Source organism: Myripristis murdjan, chromosome 14 (genome assembly GCF_902150065.1).
Source record: "Myripristis murdjan chromosome 14, fMyrMur1.1, whole genome shotgun sequence".
Classification (NCBI taxonomy): Eukaryota; Metazoa; Chordata; class Actinopteri; order Holocentriformes; family Holocentridae; genus Myripristis; species Myripristis murdjan.
This window is the reverse complement of record NC_043993.1, coordinates 35,164,676-35,183,610: the sequence shown is the minus strand read 5'-3', so window position 1 is coordinate 35,183,610 and position 18,935 is coordinate 35,164,676. Positions and strand designations below refer to the sequence as shown.

The window sequence follows — 18,935 nt, the reverse complement described above, 5'->3', positions numbered from 1 at the left end:
TCATCGCGTCTTTGCATTGACTTTTAATGTAAACTTGACGCGCGAATTCGCGTTATCGCGTCCGGTGTGAACACACCTTAACAATAGTCTAAATCCGGCTCGAAGGACCATGTAATGTAGGAGGTTCAATTTTCTTATTGAGACTATCATTACAGAAACATTCTGTCAGGAATGTAAAGCATTGCCAGGAGATGCAGATTATTTAAAGGATTTATTCTCAGGTTCAGCATGAGAAAAGGGGGCAAACAGACACACGTGGGTCATCAGGTCTGAAAGAAAGCAAACAAAAGATTAAAACTGAACATAAACTGACCTCATTGCACAAAATAAAGATAAATGTCAATAAGGCTGAGGTTACTAATTAAACTAAGGAAACAAACAAAACTCACCAGGTCTGCCGCCCCATGTGAAAGTGAAAAGAAGGAGTGAAGGGAAGTGCAGTCTTAAATAAGGGAGTGAACAGGTGAACTCAATCAATGCAATTAGGTGGTGGCAAAGCTAGAAACATCTAGTGAGTATGAAGGAAGTGAGACACCAAACAGGAAAAGGTTAACAAAATAAGAGCTTCACAACACTCCATTTAATACAATTAATGCCTTTTGTCCATTAGGAAACGAGAACATTAACCCATATATCATCCCTTTGGTGTGTGTGTGTGTGTGTGTGTGTGTGTGTGTGTGTGTGTGTTTGCACTTCTTAGACTGACTTAAAGCAGAAGATGAGTGACTGTGTGGAGGAAGGGGAGGGCAGAGCAGCGTCTCCAGTGTCCAGCTGTCTGTCCATGAAGAGCGACCGGTCTAAAGAGCCACCTCTAACCTTCAGTGTTGAACCTGGACCTTCAGACACAAAGTAAGACAGCTGTTAGAGAGCAGTGTGTGTTCACTGTTTTCTTGTGAAATCTGTTTGTGGTGCATGGAGAAAGTAGACGTGACCCCAAAACTGATGCTTCAGATCATGAGCCACAACCGCTCTTTTAGCTGGACCCCCCCTCACAAAAAAAGGGTGTGACCGCTGCTGTGAGCGACTGGGAAAGCTGGGAGCACCAGTGCTGCCAGTGGAAAAGTTAGTCTGGAGCCCTGATTTACAAGAACTAATAACATGTTTCAAACATTTGTGTTTCCAGAGGTTCCTACCACAGAGCAGAGTCTGCAGTGTCCAGCTGTCTGTCCATGAAGAGCGACTGGTCTAAAGAGCCACCTCTAACCTTCAGTGCTGAACCTGGACCTTCAGACACAAAGTAAGACAGCTGTTAGAGTGCAGTGTGTGTTCACTGTTTTCTTGTGAAATCTGTTTGTGGCGCATGGAGAAAGTAGACTTGACACCAAAACTGATGCTTCAGATCATGAGCCACATCCGCTCTTTTAGCTGGACCCCTCCTCACAAAAAAAGGCTGCGACCAAATCATGAGCTGCTGGGAGCGACTGGGAAAGCTGGGAGCACCAGTGCTGCCAGTGGAAAAGTTAGTCTGGAGCCCTGATTTACAAGAACTAATAACATGTTTCAAACATTTGTGTTTCCAGAGGTTCCTACCGCAGAGCACAGTCTGCAGTGTCCAGCTGTCTGTCCATGAAGAGTGACCGGTCTAAAGAGCCACCTCTAACCTTCAGTGCTGAACCTGGACCTTCAGACACAAAGTAAGACAGCTGTTAGAGTGCAGTGTGTGTTCACTGTTTTCTTGTGAAATCTGTTTGTGGTGCATGGAGAAAGTAGACTTGACACCAAAACTGATGCTTCAGATCATGAGCCACATCCGCTCTTTTAGCTGGACCCCTCCTCACAAAAAAAGGCTGCGACCAAATCATGAGCTGCTGGGAGCGACTAGGAAAGCTGGGAGCACCAGTGCTGCCAGTGGAAAAGTTAGTCTGGAGCCCTGATTTACAAGAACTAATAACATGTTTCAAACATTTGTGTTTCCAGAGGTTCCTACCGCAGAGCAGAGTCTGCAGTGTCCAGCTGTCTGTCCATGAAGAGTGACCAGTCTAAAGAGCCACCTCTAACCTTCAGTGTTGAACCTGGACCTTCAGACACAAAGTAAGACAGCTGTTAGAGTGCAGTGTGTGTTCACTGTTTTCTTGTGAAATCTGTTTGTGGCGCATGGAGAAAGTAGACGTGACCCCAAAACTGATGCTTCAGATCATGAGCCGCATCTGCTCTTTTAGCTGAACCCCCCCCACACACACAAAAAAAGGTGCGACCAAATCATGAGCTGCTGTGAGTGACTGGGAAAGCTGGGAGCACCAGTGCTGCCAGTGGAAGTTAGTCTGGAGCCCTGATTTACAAGAACTAATAACATGTTTCAAACATTTGTGTTTCCAGAGGTTCCTACCGCAGAGCACAGTCTGCAGTGTCCAGCTGTCTGTCCATGAAGAGTGACCAGTCTAAAGAGCCACCTCTAACCTTCAGTGCTGAACCTGGACCTTCAGACACAAAGTAAGACAGCTGTTAGACTGTGAGCCTGATGGAATATGATGACATGAGATTATATAGCAGAGCAAGTTGTGAGGATAACAAGTAAAGAGACTGCAAACTGCAATCCAGCTGTTCAACCAAAACCCATCTGGGTCTGTGCTGTTTTCCACAAACTATGATGCTGTTTGATGTTTTGCACCAAAACACCTGAGAACATTTCCACTTGCACCTGCACTCACAAGTTCTTCACACACCTGTGTCTGAAGTTTAGATTCACATTGACTGACAGATAAATCTGATCCTGTGCTTCTCAGACTGATGTGCATGTGATGCACCATGGCTCACGTCTCACACACACACACACACACACACACACACACACACACACAGGCCCAAGTCCACAAGCCTCCTGGATCTGCACTGCCAGTGGAAGTTGCTCAGTCAATGTTTTATTTGAGTTAAAGTAATCTCTTTTAAAAAATACTTAATTATTCAGAAGTACATTTTCATTTCAACATCAAGGTTCAAAGTAAAAAACACAAGGTTCAACACATTGCTGTATTATTTTACCAATGCAATTACAGAACCTGAGAACACTCTGGAAAAAATATTGTTTCTAACTTTGGCTAAATTTTAGCTTTTTTTTAACCTCTGACCTCCAGCTGTGTGAATGAAAATGGGTTCTCTGGGCCCTTTGCAGACACGCCCACCTTCTGCTAATCCCATGCAGTTTGGGCCCCAAAGCCTGCAGTCCACATGTGTTCTTGTGGCCTGTTGTAAAATGGTGTGTGTGTGCAGACTGGGGCCTAAACAGTCTTGGAGCTGCATCAGTTGGCTTTGACTGGAAAGCTGAGACTCTTGTGGATTCAATGAGCCACATTTGATTCCTGTGTGATGATGTTGGCCCCCATAGCAGCCATTTCACTGCAGGCAGAGACTTTTGTCAAACTGGACGTCGCTGTAGAAAATGACCTCTAGTGACCTCTAGGAGAATCGCAGCCTCATCAAACTTTACAGACACAAACTAGAGAGCGAGGCTGTTCAGAGGAGCTCTGCTTCTCCAGCTGGACTGACAGTAAGGGCCACTTTCTGACACATTTACACAACAGGGATAAGAGGATACTTAAGAATCACATGTATCGATCGGCTCCCAGGTGTCATGATAGTATCAGATCAGGAGATCAGCATATTGTCCCAGCCTGAGTGTTGTAATACCTGACTTCTGGTCCTGGAACCAGACAGGAGCACTGGAACCCAGCATGAAAACCCACTTGGATGTGGAGGGAATTCAGACATTTGTTATGGGGTTTAGTAGTAGTAGACTGAAGTCATAACAATGGTGACTAATCTCAGGGTTAAGTTAAGGGGGTGTCATCCTCTTTTGCTTGTTGAAAGCTTGTTGCAGTGAGTTTCCTCCTCACCCGGAAACTGTTCAGATTTTTTGCTTTTGTTGTTGGTCAATTCAATTCAATTCAATTCAATTCAATTCAATTTTATTTATTTATATCGCCCAGAATCACAAATTACAAATTTGTCTCAAAAGGCTTTACAGGAAATACAACCTCCTCTGTCCTTAGACCCTCACATCGGATGAGGAACAACTCCCTAAAAAACCCCTTTGACAGGGAGAAAAATAGGAAGAAACCTCAGGGGAGCAACAGAGGAGGGATCCCTCCCCAGGACGGACAGACATGCAATAGATGTTGTAAACACAGAACACAACCAATAAAAGAAATATATGTATAATGAAAAGGATGTAGTGTAAAGACAATTGGCGGATGAGGGACGAGGACACCAAGGGCAGTCAGATGCACCGGAGCAGCCAGGGACCCGAGCCACACAACCACCAACTCCATGAAGACCTGAGTCAATAATACACAGAGCACGCACTCGGACAAACACACATCAACCATTCACACACACTCACAGAGGTGAAACATTAATTATCTTTTACAGATTGACAATAATAATTAAAAAAAAAAAAAAACATGAGCTGTCAAGCTCTTGGATTGCTATATTTGTCATAATCTGCTCCAAAAACTCAAAGTGGATGTCATGCTGCTTACATGGACATTTAGTTTTGTAAATAATGTCGTAATTGCATTAATATTAGAATATTGCAATCCATGTAAATGTGACATAAGAGAAAGTGACATAAGAGACCACTTATGACATTTTTTATAAAACATTTTAAGATTTCAGTTAAAGCGTAATGTTGTCTAAACATAAACAAACTGTTTTCATCTCCGCAGGGACAGGAAGAGGAGTAGAGGTGATGTGAAGGAGCAGCTGTCCTGCTGTGCTTTGTGTCAGGAGGTCCTGAGGGATCCAGTCTCCACCAGCTGTGGACACTGGTTCTGCAGCCGGTGCATCACCTCATACTGGGACCAGTCTGATCCATCAGGAGATCCTGCCTGTCCCCAGTGTGGAGAAAGATCCAGAACAAGACCTGGACTGCAGACAAGCAGTCAAACCAGCCCAGTGGACGGCGGTCTGCGGGAGGTTTTAGACGAGCATAAGATCAGTCTGAGGAGGAGATGTGAATTTGTGACAGAAGGAACTGCTGCAGCAGGAAGTGGAACCCCCCTCAACAGGATCTACACTGAGCTCTACATCACACAGGGACGGAGGGAAGGGGTTAATACCCAACATGAGGTGTGGCAACTGGAGACAACATCCAAGATGGAGACCCTCAGTGACACTCCAATCAAGTGCCACGACATCTTTAAACCCTTACCTGACAAAGACACACACATCAGAGTAGTTATGACGCAGGGCGTTGCTGGCATTGGAAAAACCTTCTCAGTGCAGAAGTTCACTCTGGACTGGGCAGAGGGCTTGGAAAACCAACATGTCAGTCTTGTGGTTCTGCTTTCGTTCCGGGAGCTGAACTTGATCAAAGATGAGCGCTACAGCATTCTCCAGCTGCTCCGTGTTTTCCATCCAACATTACAGACGGTCACAGCAGAGAAGCTCGCCATCTGTAAAGTCGTGTTCATCTTTGACGGCCTGGATGAAAGCAGGTTTTTATTGGATTTCCAGAACAATGAGGTCTTGTCTGATGTCACACAGACATCATCAGTAGACGTGCTGTTGACAAACCTCATCAAGGGGAACCTGCTTCCCTCGGCTCTCCTCTGGATAACTTCCAGACCTGCGGCAGCCAATCAGATCCCTCCTACATGTGTCGACAGGGTAACAGAAGTCCGAGGGTTCACTGACCTCCAGAAGGAGGAGTTCTTCAGGAGGAGATCCGGTGATGAGAAGCTGTGCAGCGGAATTATCTCACACATCAAGGCGTCCAGGAGCCTCCTCATCATGTGCCACATCCCAGTCTTCTGCTGGATCACTGCTACAGTTCTGGAGCACATGTTGACTACAGACCAGAGAGGAGAGCTGCCCAAGAGCCTGACTGACATGTACTCACACTTCCTGCTGGTTCAGACACAGAGGAAGAAGCACAAGTACGATGAGAGACATGACAGGAGTCAGCAGGAGCTGATGGAGACTGACAGGGAAGTTCTTCTGAAGCTGGGCAGGCTGGCGTTTGAACATCTGGAGAAAGGCAACCTGATGTTCTACCAAGAAGACCTGGAGGAGTGTGGTCTTGATGTCAGAGAGGCCTCGGTGTACTCAGGAGTGTGCACAGAGATCTTCAAAACTGAGTGTGTGCTCTTCCAGAGAAAAGTCTACTGCTTTGTTCATCTGAGCATTCAGGAGTTTCTCGCTGCAGTCTACATCTTCCACTGCTACACCAACAGGAACACAAAGGTACTGGCCAGAGTCATGAGGAGAAAATGTGATGACAAAAAGCCATCGTTGGATATCTTCCTGGAGACATTCATGTCTGAAGCCCTGCAGAGCAAAAATGGCCAACTGGACCTCTTTGTCCGTTTCCTTCATGGCCTCTCACTTCAGTCCAACCAGAGGCTCTTAGGAGGCCTGCTGGGTCGGACAAAGAGCAGACCAGAAGACATCCAGAGAGTCATCTACAACCTGAAGGGGATGAACACCTACACTGTCTCACCTGACAGAAGCATCAACATCTTCCACTGTTTGATGGAGATGAACGAACTCTCAGTACATCAGGATATCCAAGAGTTCCTGAAGTCAGAGAACAGATCAAAGAAGAAACTCTCTGATATCCACTGCTCAGCTCTGGCCTACATGCTGCAGATGTCAGAGGAGGTTCTGGATGAGTTGGACCTGCAGATGTATTACACATCACATGAGGGACTACGGAGACTGATCCCAGCTGTGAGGAACTGCAGGAAGGCTCGGTTAGTCCTGATGTGAAATCAACATTATACAAACAGTGTAGAGCTGCTTCCATACCTGACACCATCAGAAATACAATAAAGATATGTAGTTCTCTAAATATTCAGGATAAAGGATTGATTCTGAGAGAAAAAATATACTTCAGGTTGTCCAGGGTAAATTGGAGGCAACATGATGGTGATGCCCTTAGCAGCTCACCCCTACAATACTTCAAAATCAGAGTTTTTGCTGTGTAACTGAACTTGAGCATCAGGTTTCTACTGCTTGGTTTCTTCTGTATCTGAAGGAAACTGGGTCAGGTCAACTGGACTTAGTTATATGTCTAGCAGACGTTTTGCCCCTTATCCAAGTGGCTTCATCAGTTCACGCTGATGTTCACTAGACCAGACTGGTAGTCAGACTACCAGTCTGGTCTAGTGAACATCTAGGGCCCTATAATTTCCACGATCACGGAATCGCGGAATTAGCCAAATAAAACGGAATCTATTTTTAACACGGAATATCGCGGAATTTGACATAATTTGAATGAAATGCTGTTTTTGTGTGGAATATGAACATATGTCTGGGGAAAATTACATGGTGGGAAGCAAATCTGGGTGGCACAACCCCTCCAGTCGTTTCACCTGCACCTGCACCACCAAGAAAAAAACATTACAACAACTGCACCGGAACCGTACGAGTCCAAAAGGCAAAGAAACTTTCCAGCTACAGCAGCGTACTGACATGGATTGTGTACAGGGGTGTCACGATTCTCCAAATCCTTGATTCGATTTGATTTTCAATTTTAGGGTCACGATTCAATCCGATTCTCGATTTTTTCCTTCTTCTTATAGCACAGACGCCTATGCCATTTTTAGAGTAGTCTAGTCTACGATCATTGGTTTTATTAATTAAATTTTGTAAATCTTATTTCAAAAGATCGGCTACATAGTCTCATAAGTGATGCAGTTTTCATTATTCTTGTGTAATGTATCACATTATAGACACTAATGGTCAAATTTAAATAATTTATTTACAATATAAAAGTAACAATCTTGTTCTCAGTCAAGTGGAAAACAACAAAAACAAATATAATAATAATAATAATAACAACTGCCATGTTCGTTGTGTTTCCCGTGGCCGGGTATGGTACACGCACATAGCATAGCTTGCACACAGTGGTCTTCTTGTTGACAACGCAAACTTTGCCGATATAAATCACTGGGAACGCGAAATACTTCCACACTGCTGATTTGAGACATGCAGGAGCGGGTTCAAGAGGAGGATCGTCGATCCTCTCTTTGATTTCGATGCTCGAGACCATGACGTAATTTCGATCGATTTCGATTAAAAATCGAAATTGTGACACCCCTAATTGTGTAACAAAGCGAAGAGTTGCCACTCTGCTCTGTTTTCACTGGCTAACAGCAGCACACTGGCTTAGCTTGTCTATTCAGAGAAGCGGTATCACTTCGGCTTATTTTTCAATCTATGTTATCACATGCATACTACTGCTCATTCACACAGGCATACTACTGCTCATTCATTAGTAGTTGAATTGTTAGGTATGTTTGATAAGTAATTTACATTTTTAAAACAAATAATAATTTAACATATTGTTAAATTATTGGAGTCAAGCTTACTGGTAAACATCTACTCCTTCAAGATAATTTATTATGTTCTACAACTCATAAACATACACTAACACTACTTACCGAGTGTCTGAGCAACATATCTCCTCTGGGCTACAAAAGATTTGTGGTAAAAAGTACTCTGTCGTTGTGGATGAGACCACTGATGCCAGAGACTGCAGCATCCTAAACATCGTCATTTAGTTTAGTTTAGTTTATTAGTTTATTATGTCGTGGACAGTCCCAATTAATTAACTGCAATTCAATGACAGTAAAAAGGGCAGCTTTAGCCAACATGGCTAATATCCTGCTGTAGTCCCCGGCCAGATGACAATAGGCACCCTAAAAAACAATTTGTAATTTGTAATTTTGTAATTTCAGAATTTCCAAAAATTTAAACGGAAAAAATGGAATTTGAGAAAAAATAAAACGGATTTTATAGGGCCCTAAACAATTATGTTACTGCTCAGGCAACGATGGGAAAATAAACATGACTTGAAACGAATAATCTAGAATGAACTGTTCACTCAGACGCACTGAGGATCAAAGAACAAAGAGATCCTCCTCAACTGAAGAGCAGAGAGTGAAGGAGACTTAATACACCTGTGTGAGCTCCTGTCCTCAATTAACACACCTGTGACTGATAAACAACTGACCTGATAAACAGTCATTAGTAATATGGGTATGATGAGTGAGCAGGCTGAGGCCAATAATAGAGCAGCAAGGACGTCTAATAAGTTGAGAAAACTGCATCCCTTTACTGTAATGCAGCCTTTAAAAGCAGGAGAGGACAACACTGATGCCATAAGATATTACCATATCCCAAATCCCACATGATATCTGATCTCATATCACAGTATCCATATTATAGCAATATATTGATGGGCCCACCTCTACTGCCATCACCTGGTCAGTCTGTTGAAATGCTCATAACTTTGGCCCTGATTGGTCAAGAGACTGGGTGCTGGTGTCATTTGATGCAGAAGCTCTTGTTCTCCAGTTTTACTGTGAGAAGATGGTCGACTGAAGGCATCTGAGGACTTTTCACTGAGCCATTCATTTGTTATTTATGGACATACCTATGGCTGTTTTCACGTCATCCGTATTTAGCACTGAATTTGAATAATTTTGGGCCTTTTATCATTCTTTCTTTCATTGTCTACTTATTTGTGTTTTTAATATTTTGATGTCTTTTCATTTAAGGTGTTATCTTTATCTTTTCATTTACTCTGATGGTTTTGTAAAGCACTTTGGAACTTTGCTTTAAAGGTGTAACATAAATATAAATTAGTGTTATCAGTATTATATAATTGTTATAATAATCATTTCATTGGTTTGTCCTTCCGTTTTGAATATTTTGAAAAATCTCTGACTGATAAATATCCAAAACACTGGAAATTATAGCTACATATTTTATTCTTTATTCAGACTGAGGAGCTGCAAGTTGACAGAGAGCAGCTGTGCTTCTCTGGCCTCGGCTCTGAAGTCCAACCCCCATCTGACAGAGCTGGACGTGAGTGAGAACGAGCTGCAGGATTCAGGAGTGGAGCTGCTGTCTGCTGGACTGGAGAGTCCAAACTGCAGACTGGAGACTCTCAGGTCAGACTGCACTTTTTAATGATGTGTGAACATGTAATATTCTGTTAGTTGAACAGGAGTTTTACAGGCTTACATCTCAAATTGTTGTCAAACTGTATTTTCACACAATCCTTGTGTGTTGAAATGAAAAACTGTGAACTTGAGTGATGATATTGTACATTATTTCAACATGCAGGGGTCCAAATGGCCTCCATCTGTGGGAATCTGATATTTATTGTGGTAATTCCACAGAACGTGTAGAGGACACCATCATGGAGGCCTTGGTCCAACTATGGATTCACAAAGGATTCCAATATTTTCTTTGGTGAATCATCAGGGACAAAAATCCCAATGTGGGCATATCAGTGCATTCTGGTATCTTTCACAGATTAGGCATGATGGTATGGAGTTGATATGTCCAACTTTTACCATCCTGATCACATTCCCCCATGGTAACTGTTGTCTTGTAACTGTTCTGAACCTCAACTAAACCCTTAGGACCTCTTGTTTTTCATTGATAATTATTTTGATCATCTTCACACACTTTTTCACAGCTCACCTACTTCCCATGCAAAACTTTGTTTAAACTCTGCAGGCTGACAGACGACCACGCCAAATGAACATTTTGTTTATTTCAGGATATTTTCTGTCTCTAGTCCCTCAGACTGAGCCATATGAACACAGTCGACTGTCACCGTGTTTTTGACTGAATACCGTGATATCCATATTGTGAGGATATTGTTAGGATGACTGTTGGTGCTTTCATGAAAGTGTAAAGTATTGCTGAACAGTCATTAGTAATATGGATATGATGAGCGAGCAGGCTGAGGCCAATAACAGAGCAGCGAGGAGCGTCTAATAAGTTGAGAAAACTGCATCCCTTTACTGTAATGCAGCCTTTAAAAGCAGGAGAGGACAACACTGATGCCATAAGATATTACCATATCCCAAATCCCACATGATATCTGATCTCATATCACAGTATCTATATTATAGCAATATATTGATGGGTCCACCTCTACTGCCATCACCTGGTCAAACTGTTGAAATGCTCATAACTTTGGCCCTGATTGGTCAAGAGACTGGGTGCTGGTGTCATGTGATGCAGAAGCTCTTGTTCTCCAGTTTTACTGTGAGAAGATGGTGGACTGAAGGCATCTGAGGACTTTTCACTGAGCCAGTCATTTGTTATTTATGGACGTACCTATGGCTGTTTACACGTCATCCGTATTTAGCACTGAATTTGAATTATTTTTGACCTTTTATCATTTCTTGCTTTCATTGTCTGTTTATTTGTGTTTTTAATATTTTGATGTCTTTTCATTTCAGGTGTTATCTTTATCTTTTCATTTACTCTGATGGTTTTGTAAAGCACTTTGGAACTTTGCTTTAAAGGTGTAACATAAATAATTCAGTATTAGCAGTATTGTTAATATAATTGTTATAATAATTATTTAATTGGTTTGTCCTTCCTTTTTGAATATTTTGAAAAATCTCTGACTGATAAATATCCAAAACACTGGAAGTTATAGCTCCATATTTTATTCTTTATTCAGATTGAGTGAGTGCAGGTTGTCAAAGAGCAGCTGTGCTTCTCTGGCCTCGGCTCTGAAGTCCAACCCCCATCTGACAGAGCTGGACCTGAGTAAGAACCAGCTGCAGGATTCAGGAGTGGAGCTGCTGTCTGCTGGACTGGAGAGTCCAAACTGCAGACTGAAGACTCTCAGGTCAGACTGCACTTTTTAATGATGACATAAATGTATGGATATTGTTTGAATCATATAGTAGCACTAAATGTCTATAGGATGATATTGCTGTGAAGTATATGTTATGCTTTTTTAAAGTTGGGGCTGATGGTTATTTTAGTTTTTGTGAGGATGGTTGGTCAGGTTCTGTATCATGGATGCATGTGTGCTTTGTGAGGTTTGACAAGTAACTAACAACCGTCTCAGAGAGAGAGAGAGAGAGAGAGAGAGAGAGAAACCTTATTCTTAATTTAGATTTGAGTATTTTTATGAATCTTTGAAACTCGGTTTCTGTCAGGAGCCACATGACTTCTATCAAAAAGAGCTGGTCAGCCGTCGGTTCCAGATCGCTGCCGTGATGTGTGGAAGAAAATAAAACACATCAGGGCTCATCAATTCCATTTGTCCAAAACGAATACCTGTATCAGTGTGAGCAGGCTGCTAGAAAACATGGCAAATCCCTAATAATAATTGTAGTTGCTGCGCAGCAATGGTCGGTGCCGTTCAATTTTAGGCAATTCTGAGCAACAAGTGGAGAATAGGAAAATGAAAAGAAAGGTGGCATTTTAATGTGCATTTTGCATCAGTTGAGGCTTGAACTCACAGTTTCTGGCATGAAGGACAATGCTCTATCTCACTGAGCTAATTGGCAAGTGTCAGTTCATGTGAGGCTTCACAAATTGACTAAGACAGTCACATGGCAGCAGCCGCCTATGCATGAAAAGAGAGATTTCAAACCACTGTAGACAAAAAAAAAAAAAAATCAGTCATCAAGACAAAAATCTGACAATGATGATCTGGCATGGGACTGGACCTTTGTGCAAAGTTTGGTGAGTTTTGGCACATGGGAATGTTGCACAAGCTGAGGCTTGAACGCACAATCTTTGACACCGAGGCCTGGCCTCTATCTCACTGAGCTAAAACTTCACATGCAGCTTCACAAACTGACTGAGCCAATCACTGACCTGCAGGACAGCAGCCAGCCATGCATGGAAAGGCAGATTTTAAACAGCTGTCAAAAATTTAGTTATTAAGACAAAAATCTGAAAATGCACATATTGCATCTAGACAGCATGGAGATGTTGATCATGTGTTTTTAACAATGATTGATTTGCTCCATAAGTGAAAAACTGATGTTTAAAAATGCCATTCTTGCATTGACTGCAATTGTTCACATGAGAGCAAAATTCAAAATGCTGTCAAAAATTCAGTTTTTGAGATACAGTTCTGAAATTTGCCACACATCATCTACCATGAGTCCAAAATTTTGTCCATTTTTTCATGAACATTGAAGATTTATTTACCAAGAATTTGCAAGTGTATGTTTATAGTACCGTTTACAGTCAAACATTTTGATGCACTGTAGGCTCAATTTTTGATAAATCAAAAATCTGTGTGGATTGTTTGTGTACGACAGTCTGAAGATGCTCTGTATCAAATTTGGTGACATTTGAGCAAAAATTGTGGGAGGAGATAGGTTTAACAAGTTTTACAGTTTTTGAAAAAAAATAGAGTGATGGACTTCATAATTTGCAATAGGTCTGAGTGCACAAAAGTTTCTTCAGTATTGGGGCTACATTTTGGTGAAAGTTGCAAAGCTGTAGCACATATGGTTGATTTGTTATGAATTTTGAAAGTTTTGAACTTTAAAGGCTTGCTATAGCGCCACCATCAGGACTATTGGCTTGAGTTTGCATCTGAATGTATCTGGCATGGGACTGGACCTTTGTGCAAAATTTGGTGATTTTTCATGCATGGGAAGTATGATTTCCTCGAAAGAAAGAAAGAAAGAAAGAAAGAAAGAAAGAAAGAAAGAAAGAAAGAAAGAAAGCGCAGGAAAACAAGAGGGTCCTGGCAGCTTAGGCTGCCCGGCCCCTAACTAGATACTGAAGTAGAAAAAGCTCTCAGAGCGCAAGGAGCCAGTTCACTGAGGAGTGATGCTTCAAATCTGGAATTATGGAAATGTTATGACAGGAAGCTTGAATCCCCTTTAACCAGTGTTGACTCTGTTATGCAGCGCCCTGATTGGAGGAAAATGTTGAGTCCATGCTTGCATGAAGATACAGCACAAGACTCATTCCATTCCTAAAAGACAGGAAGTGGTTTGATCTTCACCTGTCAGGCTGCTGCTCTTCAGTGACAAGCAGCCAGTCAGACGCAGCTCTGTGAGGGAGGCCTGCCACAGATCTGCACTCTTCCTGGTCTTATAGTTGTACTTTTTATTCTTTATTCAGATTGAGTGACTGCAGGTTGTCAAGGAGCAGCTGTGCTTCTCTGGCCTCGGCTCTGAAGTCCAACCCCCATCTGACAGACCTGGACCTGAGTGAGAACCAGCTGGAAGATTCAGGAGTGGAGCTGCTGTCTGCTCTGGTGGAGAGTCCAAACTGCAGCCTGAAGACTCTCAGGTCAGTAGAGGGGTGGAGTCAGTCCTCTGAGGTTAGTAGAAGGGGGGAATCAGTCCTCTGAGGTCAGTAGAGGGGTGGAGTCAGTCCTAGAGGGGTGGAGTCAGTCCAGGCGGAGCAGCTTGGTTGCTTGGTTCTTGTGCTGGACACAGTCAGTGCAGGCAGCATTTCCTGGGAAATATCCAAACTGCTCAGTGGCCTCAAGACTGGACAGACAGACAGAGAGAGATCAGCCAATCAGAGCAGCCACAGGTGTGTTGGTATCATGTGCTTGAGTTGACCTGCAGATGATGATGATGACGATGAAGAGGATGATGGTTTTGTGTTCATCCCTACAGGCTGGAACATGTAGAAGACTGGATTCCAGCTGGCAGCCTGAGAGGATGTGAGTACTGACACAGTATGAGCAAACACGCGCACACACACACACGCATACACACACACACACATGAAGTACAAATACAAACAAGGCTTTAGAGAAAATGTGAGCAAGCTGAAACTATATTTGTGTGTATTTCCAAAAGCAGCTAAAATCAGCTGTAGGAGCAATATTTGTTTACATTGGTTACCAAGTCTACCATTGTATGGTCAAGGTTGAGGGCCGGATATATAATCAGGGTCCAATCAAGCACAGGTGTCACTGATTTGGGGAAGCACACAGTTTTAGAATGTGCTCAGTGTGTGGTTGCGTGCTTAACCGGCATGTATGTATTTTGAGTTTATGTAAACATTATGCCGTAAGTGACGACTTTTATTAAGTAATTTGATTTCAACGCTACGTAAAGTTTGGACAATCACTATTTTGGGCACAAGTCGGAACAAACCCAGTCAGCAGCCAGTAGGGCTAAGATATAGGGCTTAGCCACTACAATTAGGTCTAAAACTTCCTCGTTATCAACGGATTCAGAGGCGTTTTATTGGAAAACAGCCAACGGGCTCATATGGATCCTGGATGCGGCGTCGCTGGATAAAGCTGACCGACCGTCTGCAAGTTCTGCGCCTGAACCCGGAGCTACTGGAGTGCTACCAGGGGTTCTACTACCAGCTGTGAGGAGGAGGACGCCCCCCGGACGGGTTGTTCATCCGACAGACTGTTTATCTCGTCCCGGTGCGGTTGGTGTTATGCGCCAAGACCGCCACCTCCAAACTATATCAGGCAGCAGTGGGCAGCGGCAGTCGGGACGCCCAGACCATCAAGCCGGCCAATGTGTAGGTATGTTCAGCGCTGACACAAACATAATGGCCATCTTAAATTAAGTGTGCGCACACAAACTAAAAACCAATGCATTGGTAGCAACCGTCTTAAAATAAACTGTTGCGCGTAAGACGTGTTGTTAAAGGGATAGACTGCGACTTGCGTTTGATGAACAATGGAAGAGGCGCAAGCTTGTGCTAAAAATAAACTCTCCGCTAATGACAATGAGTGTGAGCTTGACGGGGATGGGGCCGTGGGAAAACGCACAGTTAGAATGACACCCAAAGCGTTGTTGGAAAAAATCCACATGTTGGAAAAAGAAAGAAAAACAAAATTAAACAAGCTCTCTAAACTAAAAGACACTACTGTTGGATATATTAATGCTGATGATGCAAACAAGGTGAAATATACATTTGATAACTTTTTGGTTGTGTGTGATGAAACAAAACAAACTCACGTGACAGTTTTGGGTTTATTGCCTGGTGATGAAGCAACAAAACATGAGATTTGGTACAAAGCAAAAATGCTGAATTTCAATGATTTTATTGTTGATGTGAAAAGGTGTTTATCTGACAAGCAAAGTTGCCCTGCTGGTAATGATAATGATGATGGCAGTGATGATGGTAAAGGTGACAATGCAAATGAGTTGGTTCTTGTTCAGTGTCCTGTTGTTACCACTAATAACTGTGACAATGCCATTAATGACAGTGTTGATACTGAGGAGGATAATGTGGAACCTCATGACAGCATATCAAATGTTCCATCAAATGCTCATTCAAGACACCACAAAGCTGCTTCTAAGGCAAGCAGTAGGTCTATGTCATCCACCTCATCTGCTCGCATAAAAGCGGAGGCAGATAGAGCCGCTCTCATGGCCCATGCGGCTGCATTAAAGGAGATGCATGCTTTGGAGGAACAAGTGGAAGCCTTGAAGGAGAAAGGAACAATTAGAGCTGGATGTGCAAATAGCAGCCTGGAATGCAAAAATACCAGTCCTCCAGGCCAGAAGCAGTGTTTCTGGCAGACAATCTGATGGCATGAATTCCTACTTATTAAGGGAAGGGGCTATTCCTAAAACCACGCCCACTCTTGGGAAACAGCAGTCCTCACAATATCAGCCTGTGGAGAAATCAGTTACATCTCAATCTCATCACCACAAAATCAAGGACGCAACTCACCTTAAGCAGGATTATCTCAGCTCTCAACCAAATATGCAGACATTGCACAGTTCAACTTTGGATCCTCTGGAAAGCCAAACAAGGCCTGAATTAATAAACAGTTCCACAACCTCAAGGCAATAATCAAATACCTGGAGATCTCTACACTTTGTTACACAAGCAAAATGAAATAACATCACTCCTTGTCCAAACACAAACCTCTCAGTTTCTACCACACAGACAAATTCCAGTTTTTGATGGAGATCCTCTTCAATTTCAAACCTTCATAAAAGCATTTGAGCATTGTGTGGAGGCAAAAACCAAAGACTGTGGCGACTGTCTGTACTACCTTGAGCAGTTCACAAGGGGGCAGCCAAGGGATTTGGTGCGCAGTTGCCTCCATATGGCACCAGAGGTTACCCCACAGCCAAGGATCTGCTCAAGGAGCATTTTGGTAATCCCTTAAAGGTCACAGCAGCATATATGGACAAAATCACATCATGGCCAAGTGTAAGATCAGAAGACATTAAAGGACTCCAAGCTTATGCACTGTACCTGCGGGAATGCTCTAATGCTATGGAGGACCTACACTATATGGACGAACTGAACATGCCGACCAATATGAAAGCTCTGATTCAGAAACTGCCTTATAAATTAAGGGATCAATGGAGAGTCAAGGCGTGTGCGATTTTGGACAAAGACAATAGAAGAGCTTGCTTCATCGACATTGTCAGGTTCATTGAGCAGCAGGTCAGAATTGCTTCTGACCCTGTCTTTGGCAACATACAGGACACTCCTCAGGTTAAAGGACTAATGAAACCCAAGCCTCAGCCTCAGTTAAAATCACAATTCAAAAGGAACAGTTTTGCAGCTCATGTCTCCATTGCTAATGAGTATAAAACAGATACTCACAAGAACAAAGTTCAGAAAGAAACCATCTCAAGTGCAAAAACATCTTGCTTTTATTGTACATGTGGTCATGCATTGGAGCAATGTCCACAATTGGGAAAACAGACACGAGAGAAACGGGACTTTCTAAAAGAGAGAGGCCTGTGTTTTGGTTGTTTGTGCACAGGGCACCTAAGCAAGCACTGTGTTAGATATTATCTAAAGGGTTTTTGTTTCAATTTGATTGTTTTGCTTTTGTATGGCTCTTTAATTTAAATTGGTTTTAAATTGCTCTGTCTTCTGCCAGTAGCAATTAGGGGCTAGTGTGTAAGAGCCATATTTGTTTACATTGGTTACCAAGGTTACCAGTGCATGGTCAAGGTTGAGGGCCGTATATTTAATCAGGGTCCAATCAAGCACAGGTGTTGCTGATTCGGGGAGGCACACAGTTTTAGACTGTGCTCAGTGTGTGGTTGCGAGCGTAACCGGCATGTATGTATTTTGAGTTTATGAAGGCAATCACTATTTTGGGCACAAGTCGGAACAAACCCAGTCAGCAGCCAGTAGGGCTAATGTATAGGGCAGGGGTGTCAAACTCGTGCCATGGAGGGCCAAGAGGCTGCAGGTTTTCATTCCAACCAACAACTCCACCAGGTGATTTCACTGATTAGTCCCGCCTCTCTGTTTCGAGGTAGGGTGATCAGTGAAATCACCTGGTGGAGTTGTTGGTTGGAATGAAAACCTGCAGCCTCTTGGCCATCCATGGCACGAGTTTGACACCCCTGGTATAGGGCATAGCCACTACATCACGTGACATGACAGCGAAACCTTGGCACCCTGGTAGCTCATGTGCTGCAGAGCTCCAGCTTGTCCAGGCTGAGTCCTGGGTTTGAATCCCACCTCAGGCCCTTTGCTGCAGGGTGGCCCCTCTCTCTTCCTGGCCTTTCCTGTCTCTCTCTGCTGTGTCCAATCAAAGCTACAATGACCAAAAACATATTAGAAAAGGAGAAGACAGGACTGTACAAATGTGGAAAGAAAGAAAGAACCAGACAGTCACTCAAACAAAACAACACAGAAAATAAGAAAAAAAAAAAATTAAGAAAGCAAATCAGTTAGTTAGTAAGGGGGGGTGTATGATGAGGGCAGGGGCCAGGCAAGGACAGAGAGGGGTAGAGGAAAAGAGGGAGATATAAGAGAAAAAACCCTGAAGGAGAAGAAGGGGAAAAATGTTTCATTTGTTTAATTTTTGGTATGTATTTGTTTTTCTCTGTAAGCCTGGTATTTTGGGTGGATATGAAATCTGCCTTACAAACTCAACAAAAAATAAGCATTAAAAACAATAAACTAAACAAGCAAATCCTCTTTAAAAATGAATTAAAACCAAACTCAAATTGAAAACACAACATGCAAAATGACATTACTTTTTATTTTTAATGAAAAATGCAAAACTATAATAACCTTATAAGAGCCAAGAGAGTGTGAGTGAATGATGCTTTCTGAGGTGTGTTGTGTGTCTTCTTCCCATCAGATCCCTGTAATCCCACACTGGATCCAAACACAGCACACAGAAACCTCCGTCTGTCTAAGCACAACAGGAAGGTGACGAGGGGGAGCGGGCAGCCGTATCCTGATCACCCAGACAGATTTGACCTGGAGCCTCAGGTTCTGTGTAG

General features: G+C 42.9%; 1 long non-coding RNA gene across 1 annotated transcript; it reads left to right on the top strand.

Moving 5' to 3' along the window:
- The first annotated feature begins 742 nt into the window (after positions 1 to 742).
- LOC115371318 (uncharacterized) lies at positions 743 to 1,566 on the top strand. Its single transcript, XR_003929360.1, has 3 exons — positions 743 to 849; positions 1,124 to 1,237; positions 1,521 to 1,566. It is a non-coding gene; the product is annotated as an uncharacterized LOC115371318 (long non-coding RNA).
- The last annotated feature ends 17,369 nt before the right edge of the window (positions 1,567 to 18,935 follow it).